Genomic DNA, 20237 nt, shown 5'->3' with positions numbered 1-20237 from the left:
GAAAACCCACCAGTCCCCTTCATTTGTTGGCCAAGAGTCCTATCTTTAAGAGTTCTGGGCTCTATATAAAGGTGTAAGAGTCAGTGACAACCCCTGGTGTGGTGGTAGAATTACAGTCATCTGTCGCCTGTGTGCATGTGTGTGACAAAGGAAAAGAGCTTACATTGAAAGCTAAAACACAATTAAAAGACAAAAAGAATATTACAAAATGATTAACAAAAAATAGGATAAATAATGGAAAACAATTATATAATAAATAAAGTAATGTAGATGCACTGTTTTATTAACAAAAGAAGTAAAATAAACAGCACACAATAAACAAAACTAAAGGAAGAAGTGAACATCTTTTAAAATCATGATAACTAACAACTTGGAGGCATTATGATCTACAGAAAGGCCTTGGTTCTCTATCATACTTGTTGCAAAATACCAGTGGCTGAGAACTCATTGAAAATGTCTTATCAGTGAACTTTAGTTTAGTGACAGTATTGTCAGTTGCACACTTCCTTAACAAATGGTTGGAAGAGGAAGAGAGGTTAGTAACAGTGTCTCACTCCCATCTGCTCCCCAGTTTATCTAATGAGCTGAGCCGTCCACACACTCCCATAGCACGCATATGTGACGCCCACATTTAATGTTAGGTACATACTTTGTATTGAGACCCTAAGAGACAATGATGATAATACCTTGAGCACTATTGGAGTGGTTGCGGGTAAACTACATTTTAAAGACAACAGGTAAGTAACTAACAGCAGCTAAAATGTATATGGATCATCTCTCGGTAGTAGATCCCTTTTGAAAGGCGCTACACGACGGATGTGGTATAGAAATTTCTATGTGAACGTTCAAATTTGTGCCTCTGGTAATGTGCCTTACCGGCATTTAAAGAAAATTAGTTTTGTGTCCTCTGCAGTGTTAAGCGAGAAAGGCTTTGGTTTGGGATCAAAGGAAAAAAGGTGTAAAGAAAGGAAAGTTGCCTTTTTCTTTTATATAGTATAGAGAGATGTGTTCGCTGACAATATGATCGGCTTTTGGGGACAGTCGCGGTGGGTCTTGTGTAGACTGGTGAGACGTCCCTGCCATTAATCGGCTGTGATGGCACTGTCAGTCCTCCACTCGTGTGCGTGTCTTCATAATTCGGGGTGAGGACCTCATAATCGTATACGTGCAAAAGAAAGTGTGAATCGCCTTAATATTATTTTTCCGTGGTGTAGAAAAGGGGTCCCGTGTTTGCACTTGTCTGGGCTATAGCGCAGGGGGAGGATGAAAAAATTAAAAGTGCTCACTTTGACTTAAGGCAGAAGCGCAGTCAGTGTCTCAAAGGCCGGCACAGCTATGCACGCGCGCTGGCTGCTCGACTTTTGCTGGGCAGGAGACCACAGTTTTTGCAGACTCGTTCATGATATCAAAAGTCTCAGCGATCTTTGGAGGTCATTCATATATTATATATATAGCAAAATACCGCGCTACCGCAGCGGAGAAGTAGTGTGTTAAAGAAGTAATGAAAAGAAAAGGAAACATTTTAATAATAGCGTACCATGATTGACATTGTCATGAGTGTTGCTGTCATATATATGCCTGCCTAAATAAGTCACCCTCGCTTTGCTCTTACTTTTTACCGTTCATTTAATCATGGCTAGTGGCGGAAAAATTATAAAATGGAAGGAGGATGGCTTTACCAAAACAATTATTGATGGCGAATCGATTATTCATAAAGCTTGAATTGGTGATCTGTTTTTCTGTGTTAACCTCATATTTTTCATACTTCTTCTCAAACTAAGGTGGTGCGAGGGTAAAATGAATCGGGATGCGCTGATCAATGTAATCTGCTTGTAATGCAAAGTGTGATTAAATGCATTATTTTTCAACGTTATGGAGCACATGCATCGAAGCTTCTCAGCTGTGCTTGTGCTAAGAAAAGGAAAGATTTTAAAAATAACGTAACACGATTGTCAATGTGACCTTTTGTAAGTAGTGCCTGGAGGATTCAGTGTGTAGAAACTCTAGAGACAGCGTGTGTATTAACTTGTGGATTTTTCTGTGAGTATTTGGTGGCAGTCTGACGAAGTTGCTTCGAAGACGGCGTTAGCATGAGCTCAGCTCAGAGCGAAATTAGATGAATGGGAGGGTAGATGATGACGTGACTCCCCCACCCGCCTTAACTGTCAATCCCCCACAAACACAGTCTCGGAATTTGCATAAGCACACCCCTTCACCTACAATTTTAACTTAGTTACAAAGTGATCAAAACTCTGTTTATATCCTCGTCCTCTCATTAAACTTGTATCCCGCATTACCTGTGGGCATGTGAAACGCCAGCGGTAGCCTGTCTATGAACTTAATTTAAAGTTTAGGTTTACATCTTGCTTTCTTTCCGAGGTAGCATCACTCATGAATATGGTAGTATATGTCACTCGCTCGCTTCTTATTGTTTCGCTGCCTTCTCAATTATATAATGCATGTTTTCTTAAGCGCTTTTTGGAGGTCTTCCTGGTTTTCTACGCACTGCGTTGACAGTCAGTTCACGTGATTACGTGGGAGGCGTGATGATGTCACACGAAACTCCGCCCCCCCACGTCATTCCAGCTCAACTCCATTACAGTTAATGGAGAAAAATACCTTCCAGTTATGACCATTAGGCGTAGAATTTCGAAATGAAACCTGCCCAACTTTTGTAAGTAAGCTGTAAGGAATGAGCCTGCCAAATTTCAGCCTTCTACCTACACGGGAAGTTGGAGAATTAGTGATGAGTCAGTGAGTGAGTGAGTGAGTGAGTGAGGGCTTTGCCTTTTATTAGTATAGATGAAAGCAAGATACTCAGTAATAGGACAAAGAGGATCTGCATCAGCTGATGCTATGAGCAAATAAAGAAAGCTGTGTTTTATCAGCTTAACTTTCAAAGGGAGCATGAACAGTAAAAATAACTGGACCAAGAATTAATACATATGGTACAACATGAATCACTGACATAGAGCCTCCATAACTTAAAAAAATGTCTGCCTAATATATATAATTTAAACAAGTGTAGTATGTTGTCTGAAAGGTGAACCCACTATTTAAGGTGGTTTGTGAGAATACTGTGGATTATGGTATTAAAATTTGCACTCAGATATAAGAGGACAAGGCATTACAGTGTAGTTTAGGGGTCCTCAATCATGGTCCTGGAGGGCCGCAGTGGCTGCAGGTTTTTGCTCCAACCCAATTGCTTAATAAGAAGCTCTTATTGCTCAAGTAACACTTCTGCTTCACTTTACTTGTCTTACTCGCTAAGATTTTGAACCCTTATTGCTTATTTTAGTCTTAAATAGCTGTGTTTTTGGTTTTTAATTGCACCTAATTACCAATAACATGCAAATGACAAAAGAGACCAGCATTTCTCCATTTAGCTTGTTACCATTTACGCCTGTGTGTATTTATCATGCAGTATTGGGTTTAATTAAATACTTGGAAGGAAAGCGAAGAGAAAAAAGTAAAGGACTAGATTTGCTTATTATCCATTTTAGCCTTCAGATCATTTGGATGATATCCTTAGACCTTAGAAAGGGGAAGAAAATATAGGATATGAGAATTAAATGACATAGCAGAGTTAAAGCACTAATAAGCAATGAAATTAAATTATTGACATTAATTAAGCAACCAGGTTAGAACAAAAACCTGCAGCCACTGCAGCCCTCCAGGACTGTGATTGAGGACTTCTGCTGTAGATCATTAACTTTTCTAATTAAGGCAGATTCAGTACTATGAATAGACATAAAACCTAAAACTTATCAAAGATATGTGTTTTGGTTTAAGTAGTCACACAATTGGTAAAAAAACAGCCTTTTCTATATTTTTTTCTGACTGGTTGTTCATTTTAAGCAAATATGTAACTATCACAGTATATAAAGTACCTGGAAAAACATCACTATCTAAAGAATATTTACATTTACATTTACTTGCTTGGCTGTGGCTTTTATCCAAAGCGACTTACAAAAGAGGTAAACATAATCAAGTAACATTAGGCTAGGGCGTGTTTGTTCAGCAAGTGTTCAGCAAGTGTAATAGGACAGGTAATAACAAATTAACCAACAATATAAAATATCACAGAGCAAAAGTTTATTTTTTCCTCTTAATTAATGGGACAGATATTCACAGAACAGATGATTTTTCAATTGCTTCTTAAATTCGTTAAGGGGGTCGGCAGTTCAGATGGAGGTGGACAGCTCGTTCCACCAACTAGGAACTACACAGGAAAAGAGTCTGGATTGAGACTTGATACCACACAGAGGCGGCATCACCAAACGCTGTTCCCTGGCTACATGAGTGGGCAAGAAGGACCATAGCACCTCACAAATGTCTCCATATATGCAAATGCTGACCCACTGACTACTCTGTAGGTAAGCATCAGGGATTTGAACTGAAGGGAAGAGTGAAATGTGCCCACCTCAGTTGGTTAAATGTAGCTTGCATCTACATTCAGGACCATCTGCAGCGGCTTGATAGCATCTACCAGTTCTTCTGCCAGGAGTGATTTGCAGTAGTCCACATGTGACAAAACCAAAGCCTGGACCAGAATGTGTGCTACATATTCTGTCAGATAAGGACTGATCTTACAGATGTGTTCACAGTGTGAACCTGCATGAACGAGAAATGGTAGAAATGTGGTTAGAAAAATGTTAGTTGCTCATCAATCACCACCTCAAAATTGTGTATTGACATGGCAGGCATTAGCGATAATGAACTAAGCTGTACAGAGATGGGGAGTTGAACAGACTGGCTAGTTGGGAACACTAGAACCTTGGTTTTTGCCAGATTGAGCCGTAGATGGTGGTCCTTCATCCAGACTGAGATATCAGTAAGACATGTAGAAATTCAGCTGATACAACAGGCACAGCTGTGTATCATCCACATAACACTGATAAAAGAACCCATGGGATTGGATAATGGCGCCCAGAGAGGTGGTGTGCAGAGAGAAAAGTAGAGGATCCAGCACCAATCCTTGGAGTACCTCTGTGCATGTTGGGTGTGCTTTTGACAAACAATTCTCCTCGCCAGGACAAACAGTGGGATCTGCCTAGATGTAGGACTCTGACTATCTGAGAACAGTTCCAATGATGCCAAGGTCAGAGAGGGTGGCAAGAAGGATGTTATGGTTGACTGTGCCAAAGGCAGTGAACAGATCTAGCAGGATCAGGACTGATATGTTGTTAGTAGCTCTAGCAAGATGTAATTGGCTGACAACCGTTAGTAGAACTGTCTCAGTTCAGTGGTTCCTCTTACGTAATTTAAGTTGAAGAAGCATTAAACTTGAAGCAACGGTATTTATAAGGTTGTAACCAAATGAACTTACCGTTTGTGTGTTGAGAGTGCTGCCGCAGGAACGCGGGCCCGTCTACCGAGTGAGTGCTGTGAGGTGCGGCGGGTCTGGACACAAGTGGAGCCGGTATATTTTAAATACATAGTTGCTCGGGGTGTGTTGCGGCGCGTGGCATGAACGTGCTAGCATCTACCTGGATTGGTGCGTGAGGTAGACGGGGTGGCAGATTGGCTGGACAGTCTTGCCGGTTATATTTAAGGAGTTACTGGCCAACAGGGGTCGTCAGTGGACCTAAAGGCGAGGTAGGAGTAAGCACTGCTGTGCTATTGGAGTAGCAGTTGTGATTTTGGTGGCTTTCTAAATATTCTTTTGTACTGTATATAGAGTTATATATCTTCTAGTGATCATTTTGGTGGAGGTAAATATACTGTACTTACTTGGTGCTGGGATAATTTTGATTTTGGGTCTGGTGCAATTGTTTTTGTATATACACACACTTGTTTTTGTTCTTGTGCATTTTTTTCTTTCCTGTTGGAAGAGCTTCTTGAGCCAGAGATAAAAGAAGACAACCTTCATTATTGGAGTGTGTGTGTAGTTTTTGAAGGAGTGCACTGTTTTTGTAAATATACCATATTTTTCCTTTTTTTGTTTGCATTTAATTCTGAAGAAGTGTCAGTGCTGAAGGTGTGCCTCAAAGCCCACCTGACACTACTGCATTTTTGGTTGTACAACATTTGTAAATAAACTTGCACCATTCACCCTTCAATTTCTAGTCTGTGTCTCATCTCTCTGTTGATCCTGTTCAGTTCACAAACTACCAGATGTCCAGAGTGTAGGCTGGGGCCACTTCCCACTACATGGGATGTGATATTGGTATCAAGAAATCCATTCTGTATAAGGAAGGAACAGACCTGGTTAGAAACAGCTCATTCAAGGTGTTTTGGAAAGGAGAGAGACAGGCTTGTATTTGCTAGCATGGGATGGAACAAGTGTTGGATTTTTGACAACTGTGTTTATCAGTGTGTTTTTGAAGATTGTAGGAAATGTGCCTGAGCTGAGTGAAGTGTAATGATGTGTGTAATTGCAGAAATGTCTGAGTCGGGAGATGACTTGAAGGAGATGCGAGGGAATAGGTCAGGTAGTGGGGTGACTAGAGAGGAGGTCAGAAGCATCAGTGGTAAAGAGTGAAGAGAATGTGGAGAATGATAGGTGATACTTGGATACCAACAAGGGTGAGAAGTGACTGCTGATAGGAGCCATCCTATCTGAGAAAAAGTGGCAAAGACATCAGGTTGGTGGAGAGGTGAAGTAGGGTTAAGAAGGATGGTGAAAGTAGAGCATATGTCAGTGGTACTGTTAATTCTATTCTGATAGAACCGTACCTTAGCACTTGTGGTGGCAGAAGAAATGGATGCAAGGGACTGGTACTTAGCCAGGTCAGCCTGAACCTTTGAATTCCTCCATTTCACTTTTGGCTTTCCTGTGCTCAGTTTGTTTATTGAGGAGTGCTTCGGAAAGGCAGGGACATTTAACAGAATCCACAAAGTTGAAGCAGTTCTGTTTTAAGTCAGTGGAAGCAAGGACAGTTATCAAAAAGAGAAAAAGAGGCTTAAATCAAGTACTATTCTGCCGAACAGACAACTTCAAATGCTGAATCCAGGGGTGGTAGATATTATAATTATTTTTTAGATAATCTCACTCAAAGGATGTTTGATATTTTCCAAAGTTAAAGTTATTTCTTCACAAGCATGCTATATAGGCATTTGACAAGCAAAATGTGTTCTAAAGTTAATCGCTTCCTATAACTTTCACTTCATTTCATATCAATTTACATTGCAGGCTATAGGGCATGGAGGAGAAACTTAAAAACTTACCAAATACATCAATTTTTCAAGTCAAGACAGTTGTTGAGTATTCATTGGTATCATCTGATTACAAACATATTGTAAAATAGTTTATACCTGACATTTTTAAACAAAAAACATCAATATTGTAAGATTCAGTTATTTTAAAACAAGACCCACTGTGTGTGATAGCTCAGCACTCAGTCTTCCTGTGCAAAAACCTTTCACACTCCCAGTGTGTGGTTTCTTCATGACATACTAAATCACAGTGTAAGTGGTTTTGTTTTAATTCACTTCTGTATTCATGTGAGAACTCACAAGTGAATAGAAAATGTATCCTTACCATAAAAAAAATAGCACCAGGAATATGAGATTGTGAAAAGGATCAAACTCGACACATTTAAAAAGGTTTGGGGCAGCCACCTGTATACTATCCCTGGCTGCAATGGGTTTGTTTTGTAGACAGAAGTGCCTCTGATGGAGTCTAGATGTGAACTGACAAGACCGAAAGTGGCGTAGGGGAACCAGAAGTGACCTTCTGACATCATCATATGGGCCGGAACTGGAAGTGACATCTTCAGCGATGAGTCAGACAGGTTTTCCCACAGCTGGTCTGCAGAGATAACAGGAGAAGGTTTAGTGCACCCTGCCACCCCCTGGCCTGGCATGGAATTACCTTCGCTTGGTCCATTTAACGTCCTCCTGCTCACACATGCATGACAAGATAAAATGATTAATTCCAGATCATTTTTGCTGTCACCAACATGAATTGGAAACATAGAAGGTGCAGATCAATGCTTGACAACTGTCTTGGCTTGAAAAATGGATGCATTTGGTAAGTTTTTCCTTCATGCTGCTTACCTCCAGAGTGGGCAAGATATTTTTTTAAATTTATAAAAATCATTTAACTTTTGAACAGTTTCCAGTGGCTAATGCATATATACCTTCTTTGAGAAGAAATAACTGACTTAAATTAACGAGGATCAATTTTAATTAATGCCTTGACAGCTTTAGGACAAAGGTTTGTTTCATTTTTATTTAGACACGTTAAGAACCTAAATGGTCTACAGGTAAGCAATTCTGTGTTTCTGTGTACATATTGAATGTTATGATGTAATTTTTTTTAACACAAAACATACTCAAACCTACAGTTCTGAATTCAGGGTTAGGCTTAGGGTTAGGGGCCCAAGTACTGGGTGCAGGCAGGAAATAGTTCCACCCAGTGGCCAGTCACTCATCCACACCATCATTCTCACTCTTTAGGGATAAGGGAAGAAATTGGGAGTACCCAGAAAAAAGCTGGGATAATGTCTTTGTGTGTGATAAAACAATTGCTATTCTTTATTTTTCCATTTATTTATTTTAATAGAATGACACCATAGCTATTGCTGCTTTCTCTGGGTGCTAAGAGACCAAGTTCAAATCCTGCATGTTATATTAACCAAAATCTCTAAACCATTGTGGTGATGAAGGAGTGGAGGAGTGCATAACAAAATTCCTGGTTAGAACAAGTTGAGTGTACCCAGCATAGGCTCATCCTGGCATCAAATTACCAGAAACTGAGTTTGGGACCACTGAGTTAGGTGAAAGACTACCATTTTGGTTCCAACTAATTTCTTAATTAAAAACCAATTCTTGCTTTTATTTTACTGTGATACCAGATCCCATATAACAGTTGTCATTGTCCATGTTGGAACAAATGACGTACATTAGGGTAGACTGTCAGTTCTGCGATCCAAATTCAAAGAGTTAGGTGCCAAGCTGAGGAGCAGAACTGACAAGGTAGTCTTCTGTGAAGTTCTGCCTGTGCCAAGCACCTAGTCCAGGTAAGACTGAGGAGATTAGAAGGCTTAACGCATGGCTCAAATCTTGGTGCAGGATAGAAGGGTATAGGCTTTTGGGGCTTTGGGACTCCTTTTGGAACAGATGGGACCTGTTCCGCTGTGATGGGTTACATCTGAATCGGAGGGGCACCAAAGTATTGGTGAGGCATATGAGGAGGTTAGTTGAGGATTGTGTAGAAATAAAAATAACAAAGATGGGGATGAGTGTAACATAGAGGGATACACATTTTTTAGGAAGGATAGACAGAACAGAAAAGGAGGTGAGGTTGCTGTTAATGCCAAACAGAATTTAAATGTAAGTCCTCTTCAGTTGGATGATGAGCCCCATCTTAGTGAGGACATGTGGCTTCGCCTGGAAAATATTAGGGAAAGAGGTCTTATTTTAGGAGTGTGTTATAGACCACCCAATTCAGACAGTAATTTCAACACACATCTTTTAGTAATATTAAAAAGGCAAGTTTACAAGGGGATATTATAGTCATGGGGGACTTTAATTATCCAAATATTAACTGGGATAACCTTGCAGGTGGAGGAGCACAAGAGCAGGAGTTTTTAGAAGTAATCAGTGACTGTTTTTTAACACAGCATGTTAAAGCACCAACACGGGGTGAAGCCTGTCTGGATTTAGTATTCTGTAATAATCAGGATAGAATTGAGGGTGTAGAGGTGATTGAACCACTTGGGTCAAGTGACCATAATGTAATACAATTCTCAGTATTTTGTAAGAGTGAGGCTGCAAAGACTAAAATTGTTAAGTTGAACTTTGGTAGGGTTAATTTTAAGCAGGTAAGAAAAAGTGAAGTAGGATACATTGGGATAAGCTTTTAAGTGTGGAGACAGTTGAGGAGCAGTGGAACAGGTTTAAAAATGTTTTACATGTAATGCAGGACAGATACATACTGTGGTGTGAAAAACTATTTGCCCCCTTCCTGATTTCTTATTCTTTTGCATGTTTGTCACACAAAATGTTTCTGATCATCAAACACATTTAACCGCTAGTCAAATATAACACAAGTAAACACAAAATGCAGTTTTTAAATGATGGTTTTTATTATTTAGGGAGAAAAAAAATCCAAACCTACATGGCCCTGTGTGAAAAGTAATTGCCCCTTGTTAAAAATAACCTAACTGTGGTGTATCACACCTGAGTTCAATTTCCGTAGCCATCCCCAGGCCTGATTACTGCCACACCTGTTTCAATCAAGAAATCACTTAAATAGGAGCTGCCTGACACAGAGTAGGAGACCAAAAGCACCTCAAAAGCTAGACATCATGCCAAGATCCAAAGAAATTCAGGAACAAATGAGAACAGAAGTAATTGAGATCTATCAGTCTGGTAAGGGTTATAAAGCCATTTCTAAAGCTTTGGGTCTCCAGCGAACCACAGTGAGAGCCATTATCTACAAATGGCAAAAACATGGAACAGTGGTGAACCTTTCCAGGAGTGGTCAGCCGACCAAAATTACCCCAAGAGCGCAGAGACGACTCATCCGAGAGGTCACAAAAGACCCCAGGACAACGTCTAAAGAACTGCAGGCCTCACTTGCCTTAATTAAGGTCAGTATTCACGACTCCACCATAAGAAAGAGACTGGGCAAAAACGGCCTGCATGGCAGATTTCCAAGACGCAAACCACTGTTAAGCAAAAACAACATTAGGGCTTGTCTCAATTTTGCTAAGAAACATCTCAATGATTGCCAAGACTTTTGGGAAAGTACCTTGTGGACTGATGAGACAAAAGTTGAACTTTTTGGAAGGCAAATGTCCCGTTACATCTGGCATAAAAGGAACACAGCATTTCAGAAAAAGAACATCATACCAACAGTAAAATATGGTGGTGGTAGTGTGATGGTCTGGGGTTGTTTTGCTGCTTCAGGACCTGGAAGGCTTGCTGTGATAGATGGGACCATGAATTCTACTGTCTACCAAAAAATCCTGAAGGAGAATCTCTGGCCATCTGTTTGTCAACTCAAGCTGAAGCGATCTTGGGTGCTGCAACAGGACAATGACCCAAAACACACCAGCAAATCCACCTCTGAATGGCTGAAGAAAAACAAAATGAAGACTTTGGAGTGGCCTAGTCAAAGTCCTGACCTGAATCCAATTGAGATGCTATGGCATGACCTTAAAAAGGCGGTTCATGCTAGAAAACCCTCAAATAAAGCTGAATTACAAAAATTCTGCAAAGATGAGTGGGCCAAAATTCCTCCAGAGCCTGTAAAAGACTCATTGAAAGTTATCGCAAACGCTTGATTGCAGTTATTGCTGCTAAGGGTGGCCCAACCAGTTATTAGGTTCAGGGGGCAATTACTTTTTCACACAGGGCTATGTAGGTTTGGATTTTTTTTCTCCCTAAATAATAAAAACCATCATTTAAAAACTGCATTTTGTGTTTACTTGTGTTATATTTGACTAATGGTTAAATGTGTTTGATGATCAGAAACATTGTGTGTGACAAACATGCAAAAGAATAAGAAATCAGGAAGGGGGCAAATAGTTTTTCACACCACTGTAAAGTCGGAGTTAGAATATATAAAGTCATTACCGAATATATAAAGTCAGCTTTGGAATATATAAAATCATTCCCGATTATACTGTATATAACGTCAAAGACTAATTATATAAAGTCAGCGTCTGGATCTGGATTGGAAGAAGATTTTTTTTCTCACAATGTCACATTCGAAGTGCGTTTGTCTGATCTGCCAATCTATCATTGCTATTCCAAAGAAGGAAAATATGGAAAGGCAATTTCGAACTTTTCATAAAAACTATGAAACTGACTTCCTTCCGAAAAGCGATCTGAGAAAGAGAAAGGAGAGGGAACTAAAATTGCAGTTAATCAGACAGCCATAATTTTTCACTCGGCTGAATTCAAAAGCTCCTTGACTGCATTATTCGGCTCTACTTATTTATGTGAGTCAGCCTTTTCCCACATGAAGATTATTAAATCCAAATACTGTAGTGACCATAAATGTATTGAATTGTTATTGTGCCATAAATGTTATTCAGTTATGCAAGGTACAACAACATATATTTTATGTATAAAGTATATATATATATATATATATATATATATATATATATATATATATATATATATATATATATATCATTTTTAATTTAGGTAGATCATTTCGACCTGGTCATTTTAAAAGTAGCTCGCAAGCTGAAAAAGTGTGGGCACCCCTGTTGTAGGAACTCATCGAGTTTGCTAAAAAAGTCGTTTCAATCAATATCAATATAATCTGATTTTAAATTTATATAGGTTATATATTCTGACGCTGACTTTATATAATCAGGATTGGTTGCTGCCCTGTGTTGGCTGGGATTTGCTCCAGCAGACCTTGTGACCCTGTGTTTGGATTCAGTGGGTTGGACAATGGATGGATGGATGTTTCTTTGATATTTGGACTTCAGGCTTCACACATTATAAACTTCATGTCTACATTTTGTCAATTATGACTAAAACATGAAAAACGTTTCTTTTTTTAACGATGTGTGTACATAGATATATGTAGACACGGAACACACATGAAATGCAAGTGTTCCAAATAACCATATAGTATTTATAAAAGGTGTCATTTTGCTTGACTTCTCACTCTATACAACTCTAAGCAACTGACACGCAGGTAAACAGACTTGAGCTGAGAAAACTGTGTGGGGTGGGGGATGTGATAGCCGGCTGCTTGCTGTTTGCTGCTTAGCCACAAATTTAGAAGACAAAAGACGTAATGGAGAAGTGTGAAGCGTTTTAAGTTGGGACGGATCTACGAGTTTTTTTCGTAGGCTCTGGTAATTCTAGTGTTAATCAAGCCAGAGAGATAGAGAGCTCTTTATCGAGTGCCCAACAGCTAAAAGACAAAGTTCCAAGAAAATACCCAAGGCTCCTTTCACAGTTTTTATTTTTTGCAGCTGAGCTCTTTACAGATGTGTCAGGGAATTAACGGAGAGCTCCATTTTTGCAATAAACGGCAGCTGAACAGAATACTCCATTTTTGCAACAAAAGCACTACAAGGCAGTCGCTCTCCTCCACCTTTCTCACAGAAATTAAGCACACACGCCTGGCTTTCTTTCTGTTAGTAGAGTGGACAGTTTCACAAAGCACAAGAAAGTTATTAAATCAATAGTAACATTTGGACCGCTAGTCCTCAAAGAAAAGTCTCTCACAAAACACAGCACCCCAGATCAATCTACTGAGGCAGTGACAATGTCCTTCACTGCCATCCAATGTCCCGCTCCTCTGATTCTTTAGTCGTGTATGACTTTCTGTTGTGCTTGGAGTGAATAACATGCATTTATGATGAAAATGATCAGCTGGCCTGTGCAACATGCTTCATTGTGAGCAGAGGTCACTGCGGTGCTTTTCTCATCAGCAATGGCGCGTACCTACATAGCTTTTCTCTTCGTGTCACCTAGGATGTGTGGCCGTGTCAAAGCTTTCTGTGAAAAGTACTTAAAGCCCAATCATCATGAACTGCGGGAGACCCAAAAGCACCACTTCAAAAACACTTTCAGAAGTTGCCCACTGCAGGGGGGAAAACATCGTCAAAAACCCTGACTAAAAACTCAAAGGGCCGAGATAAATCTTTATAAAATGAAAAGGTTTATTACCTTAAGGGTCTGCAATATATGAAGCTCTGAAAAGCTTCAGGAACTACATGAAAAAGCAAAACGATCCACAGTGAACAAAGTCCCAATACAGAATCCAAAGGTGCCATTGAAGAACAGAGCTCCAAACCCCACAAAGTACACATGATCTTCCATAAAAATGTCTAGCATTTGACAGCCTTCTTCATATTTAGTGGCAACGAAACAGCTGGATGGTATGCAGGTTAAGAAATTTCCAACCCATGTAAAGGGCACTGGATGTCTTCTGTAGCTTGTTGTGCTGTTTAAAACCAGTTTGGTGATGGTGGGTCGTTTAGTGCAGCACAGGCTGGAGGAATCTCGCTAGCATGTTTATCATGGAAATTGGTCAGTAACGGTCGGCATTTTTTCTTTAAGAGTAGATAGCCGCATCCCTAGGTTATGAATCCGCAGACAATGCATCCTGGCAAGACCAGTCTGCTAGTGTCTCATTTTTTAGGTTGATCTGTGTTTCTGAAAGGTTTCTAAGACTCCACTGCTGATCATTAAGCTCCTTTACATCCAGCTGGGCTGTTCAACTCAATGGAGTCTTTGACACCAAACAGCTTCTGAGTATGAAAGGATCATATGTTATGGAGTAACATCTTTTTGTTAAAATGGTTGGCTCCCGCAGCAACACCTTCCTCCACAAAAGGGGATTGCTTCCTGCACAAAAAACTAAACAGCATTGTTCTCAAGTAAAATGAAAAAACTAATTTAAATATGGTATTTAGATAAATTGAAAAGGTTAGCATTGAATAAAAGGTGGAAAAAGTGAATGACATTCTGCCATCCCCTAATATTCTTTTTTTCTGACCACACCATCTGAATATTTTATGAAGCACAGATAACAATACTTCACAAACCCTAACATTTTTCTTCAGAAATATTGTAACCACTGTATGATAGACACATAGGTATAAATGGGACTACATTATTTTTTCAAGTGATGGCTCTGCATCTCCTCATTGTTCAGATACTGGTTAAAGAAAATAGTTACACTTCATGGTATAAATCTTAAAAACAAATCAATTAAGATGAATATAAAGCAGCATGCTCTATTAGCAGCAGTAAGTTGCTCATAACTACAGTAAGAGAGGCTGGAATGAAAACCTATGTGGCCCCCAGGATTAAAGTCTGACTCCCCTGTCTTAGGGCATTCAGTTTGCTTTTCTTTTAAAACCTGAGTAATGGAAACAGGCGAGTGACTGACGATTTGAAAGTCGGGATGCATTTTTCATAAACATCCCATACCATATATGGATATATGATAATAGGCCAGATTATAATGTAGGTTTATAGGCACGTGGTCGGCTCAAAATATGTACACAAACATTTTTGTAAAAATACATATGCATAGCCAACTATATTAAAAAAAAATTTAACCGCAAGAGTAGATCTTAAAATCACAGCTAGATATTGTTTTAGGGTCCAGACTTATTGAGTTGATTTTTCATATTGAGATTCACAGAAAGGTGCCTGTGCCATCACTGGTCAGAGTGAGGAGATGTGCACAAAGTGCAAATGTGTTCAGACAGAGTGCACTATGTGGGTGAGAAGTAAATTCAACAATGTTTCCTTATTACCAGCTGTGTGGCATAACATATTCAGAGAAGCGGAAACATCTCATTAATGATATGCAAAATATTTCCTAATAGCTGACTCAAAATTTTTCAAGCACCCTTAAAATCGTGAGGGTGTTTGATAACATCTTTTGTCAATGCTCTTTGCAGCATCCACAAAAATGTGTTTGTGCTGCATTGGGTTCCAATATTTATGTGGTCCCACAGAGAATGACTATTAGTCAAATCTCTCAAACTGGATTATCAGTGTACTGTGATGTACACAACTCCACTCATTTAGTGTATCAGAAATACTGCACCATGCAGGACCAAACTGTGTAGAGTAATCTGGTACATTTAGAATCAATTAAACATGCAGGATGAATTAATAGTATATAGTAATAAGTTGTCTTCAACCTTTATCTACATATTTAGTAGAGCCCATGTTTATAATTGTTCCATGCTCATCTGCCTGATAGATGGTTATAACTAAATCATTGTTTAAATTAAGTAATACTCAATATTCTTAACGTGTATGATTGTAAAGTCATTTTGTTTTCAGCAATGTCTATATCCCAAGGTACCAGGAGCCTCATGAATAACGGCATACATGGAATTCACACTAAAACATGGTACATGCACACGTGCCTACAGCTCCACCTTAACTGCAAATCAATATAAATTAGCCCATACCATTCAGTGATTGGTTAAAAAACTATGGAAAAAGCATGCGAAAAAAGAATTTCAGCGAATGCAAAGTGGAGGCAAGGAAAAATGTACCATTTGTTGGCTTATGCAGTGGTATAAGCAAGAAAAGCTTGGTGGAGACACTTGAAAGTTCAAGTTCAGAAAGTCAGTGTCCGAAAGGAAAAAAAAAAAAAAAGAAGTGGTCAGATATTACAGTCAATGTGAAAAGACGAGTCACAGCCCACTGTCTGTTTATTCCGTTTCAGACAATATTACAAAAGCTGCCCCTCCGTGATGCTCAGGTGATGATGGTGCTGCTGTGCCAAGCTCTTCTTTGGGCGCTGGCTGCACAAACACCTCTGCCTTAGAAACTGCTGGGTAGCCATCTGTCTGTGTGCTGATGGAGGCTGTTCTGGAGTCACAAAAAGCAACAGTGGATGCTGTAAGAGATGTGGCCAATGAACTAAAGAATAGAAGGGCTGTAACGAGTGATATTGACCACACAATAAATGTTAAAGAAATAAATGCTGCAATTGACATTCTGCTAACTGCAATCAAATTAAGTTGTAACACTGTGTGACTTGGCTGATCATTTGGTTGGTCAGGTTCACCATAGTGCATCTCTTCAGGTACATGCTAGCACACTGCGATACAGTTTCTGTGCGCTACAGAACAGCACTTTTAAAAAAAGAGCGGCTTTCCATTTCCATAAGTGATTCATTCTCTGAAGATGCTTTTATAGTGTGGTGATGGCACTGAGCACCACAACAGATTGATTATCTGCTCTTTACTTTGAAATGACTCACAATCCTTAAAAGGATTGCTTGCCTTTTGCCACACTTGTTGGCAAAAGCTCCTGCAATTGTGCAGAGCTGCCGTTTTTTTATAGGTTCTCCAGCTATATATGATGCAATGCCAGCTCATTCTTTTGGTGATTCATTCCTTGCTGATATAGCTTGTCCAGTTCCATTGCAACAGCAATGTGCATACAGTTTACAAAATAGTGCATTATAGTTAACTTTTTAAACATCTCAAAGTGAGCATGGGAACAGCAGTACGCAAAATTTTTGTGACTATGCACCATTTATACATAGGGCCCCAGGTGAATGAAAGTATCGATTCATACAGATAACCAGAATGTGACTTGGTTCTGTTGGGTGCCATAAACCAGAAGTAGCTTTCATCACCATGCGTTGTTATATATATATATTATATATATATATATATATATATATATAAAAAAAAAACACACACCACACAAAAGGCTAATGCTGGCAGACAGTCAATACAAACAACAATTAAAAAGAAGAGACCTTGAGAGTGATGGTGTCCCATCTAAGGAAAGCCATTTATATACATAAGTAGCACTATAATCCTTCCTACTCATAATAAAAATCTTATGTGGTTTTAGGTCTCAAAATATATCATAAATTGCTTATGTTCCTTGAATGTATTACTGAAACTAGTCACATTTAGTACTAATCACTACAGCTCATTTAGATAGATACTTTATTAATCCCAAGGGGAAATTCACATAATCCAGCAGCAGTATATGGATACAAAAAATAAATTTTAAATTAAATAGTAATAAAAATTAAAAAAATTAAAATAAAATTGTTAGCATTTACTCCCCCGGGTGGAATTGAAGAGTCGCATATTGTGGGGGAGGAACGATCTCTTTAGTCTGTCAGTGGAACAGGACAGTGACAAAAGTCTGTCACTGAAGCTGCTCCTCTGCCTGGAGAGGACACTGTTCAGTGGATGCAGTGGATTATTCATGATTGACAAGAGTTTGCTTAATGCCCGTCGCTCTGCCACAGATGTTAAACTTTAATCCTACAATAGAGCCTGCCTTCTTAACAAGTTTGTCCAGGCGTGAGGCGTCTTTCATCTTTAAGCTGCCACCCCAGCACACCACCGCGTGGAAGAGGGCACTCGCCACAACCGTCTGGTAGAACATCTGCAGCATCTTATTGCAGATGTTGAAGGATGCCAACTTTCTCAGAAAGTATAGTCTGCTCTGACCTTTCTTACATAGAGCATCAGTATTGGCAGTCCAGTCCAATTTGTCATCCAGCTGCACTCCCAGATATTTATAGGTCTGCACCCTCTGCACACAGTCACCTCTGATGATCACAGGGTCCATGAGGGGCCTGGGCCATCTAAAATCCACCACCAGCTCCTTGGTCTTGCTGGTGTTAAGGTGTAAGTGGTTTGAGTCGCACCATTTAACAAAGTCTTTGATTAACTTTCTGTACTCCTCCTCCTGTCCACTCCTGATGCAGCCCACAATAGCAGTGTCATCAGCGAACTTTTGCACGTGACAGGACTCCGAGTCATATTGGAAGTCTGATGTATATAGATTGAACAGGACCGGAGAAAGTACAGTCCCCTGCAGCGCCCCTGTATTGCTGAACACAATGTCAGACCTGCAGTTCCCAAGACGTACATATTGAGGTCTGTCTGTAAGATAGTCCACAATCCATGCCACCAGGTGCGAGTCTACTCCCATCTCAGTCAGCTTGTCTCCAAGGAGCAGAGGTTGGATGGTGTTGAAGGCGCTAGAGAAGTCCAAAAACATCATTCTTACAGCACCACTGCCCCTGTCCAGGTGGGAGAGGGATTTGTGAAGCATATAGATGATGGCATCCTCCGCTCCCACCTTCTCCTGGTATGCGAACTGCAGAGGGTCGAGGGCGTGGCGGACCTGTGGCCTCAGGTGGTGAAGCAGCAGCCGCTCCATGGTCTTCATCAGATGTGACGCCAGAGCAACAGGCCGGAAGTCATTCAGCTCACTAGGACGTGATACCTTTGGGACAGGAGTGATACAAGATGTTTTCCAAAGCCTCGGGACTCTCCCCTGTTCCAGGCTCCAGTTGAAGATGCGCTGTAGAGGACTCCCCAGTTCCAACGCACAGGCCTTCAGCAATTGTGGCGATACACCATCTGGACCCGCTGCTTTGCTGGCACAAAGTCTTTTCAGCTCTCTGCTCACCTGGGCTGCTGTAATTGTGGGTGGGGATGTCTCACTTATGCTGGTATCAGCAGAAGGATGGTTGGAGGATGCAGTACTCTGAGGTGAGAGTTGTTTACTATTTTATCTGTTACAGACAGACAGACATAGTAGCTCCATACTAGCCATTTCAAAAATAAGTAGCATCAAACCAAGGGAACATTTAAGAATGGAGCACCAGTTTGAAACAAGATAAGAGTTTACCTTAAATAAAGTTGATCCTTTTTAGTAAAAATAATCCGTTGGTTGATTCTTTGAGTATTCCTTTAAACACTGGATATTTAGTTTAAGTTGAGAGTTTTAAGTGCATTCAAAAATTGAGGATGGTCTTGTTAAATGCAATAAATGCAGACTGCTTGATGTGCGAGGTGGCAGCAGCAGTGCTAATGAATGTGCCTGCCTACTATAATGCTGGTTTAAGCATTTCTGAACATGTTAACTATATAGTAGTTAAACAGCATAGTTCAAGGTCACTGCAATTTAAGTGATAACTGGTTCACATATTTGACAGTTTACATCAAGCTGCTACTCAAGATAAAATTTACTAAATTATTAATTTCTTCCCATGTCTAATGGCTCTTTTTCAGCAACATGCTAGCTATCTTACAGCCGTTTTCAATACCGTAAAAGAGTAGATCATTAATGTTTGATCCTGCACGTTTCATCGATTTGAAAAAGGTAGAACATTCTCGGCCCTACAAAACCAATTTAAAAGGTTCTCAATACACACATTCATATGGGGCCAAAGTGTGGAGTTTCTGATTAACATAAAACATCCTTGGGCTGTGGCAGCAAAGTTGGAATATCAAAAGTAAAACCCACAAAGCAAGCAGGCACGCGACTAAAATCAATAGATGCTGGATCAACTGCACCATTGCATCGCCTACTTTGAGCACAGGACCTATTTACAGGAGACTGAAATCAGTATTCAAGGAGGTGTATTTGGAGAATAAATTGATCAAGACACCTTCTCAGTTTACAAGTGTATTGTTTGAAAGAAACATACAGGGTCAACACTTAGTGTACCCAAGACAGAACCATCCCAGCTGCATCTGAAGATATTTAAACAAAAAAACCCCCCACTAAATTAGAAAGTCACACTGCAGTTAATAAATAACCTATTATACATTCAACTAATATGGGGCTAGTTCTTCTGTCGTTTGGTTTTATAAAACTAGATGAATAAAATGACTGCACCCATTTCAGGATTAAATGTAAAAATGCATAAAAGCCTACAGTAAGAAATGTAGAAAACAAATTTCTTAGATTACCTGTGAAATATCAAAATGCATTGTGAATTATCCCAATTTATGCTCATTATTCCAAGAACCATGAAATTGAAACAATAAGGAACTGCTTAGATG

The sequence above is a fragment of the Polypterus senegalus genome, chromosome 14, assembly GCF_016835505.1.
Source record: "Polypterus senegalus isolate Bchr_013 chromosome 14, ASM1683550v1, whole genome shotgun sequence".
Classification (NCBI taxonomy): Eukaryota; Metazoa; Chordata; class Cladistia; order Polypteriformes; family Polypteridae; genus Polypterus; species Polypterus senegalus.
The sequence above is the reverse complement of the archived record's forward strand: the minus strand, read 5'-3'. Positions refer to the sequence as shown.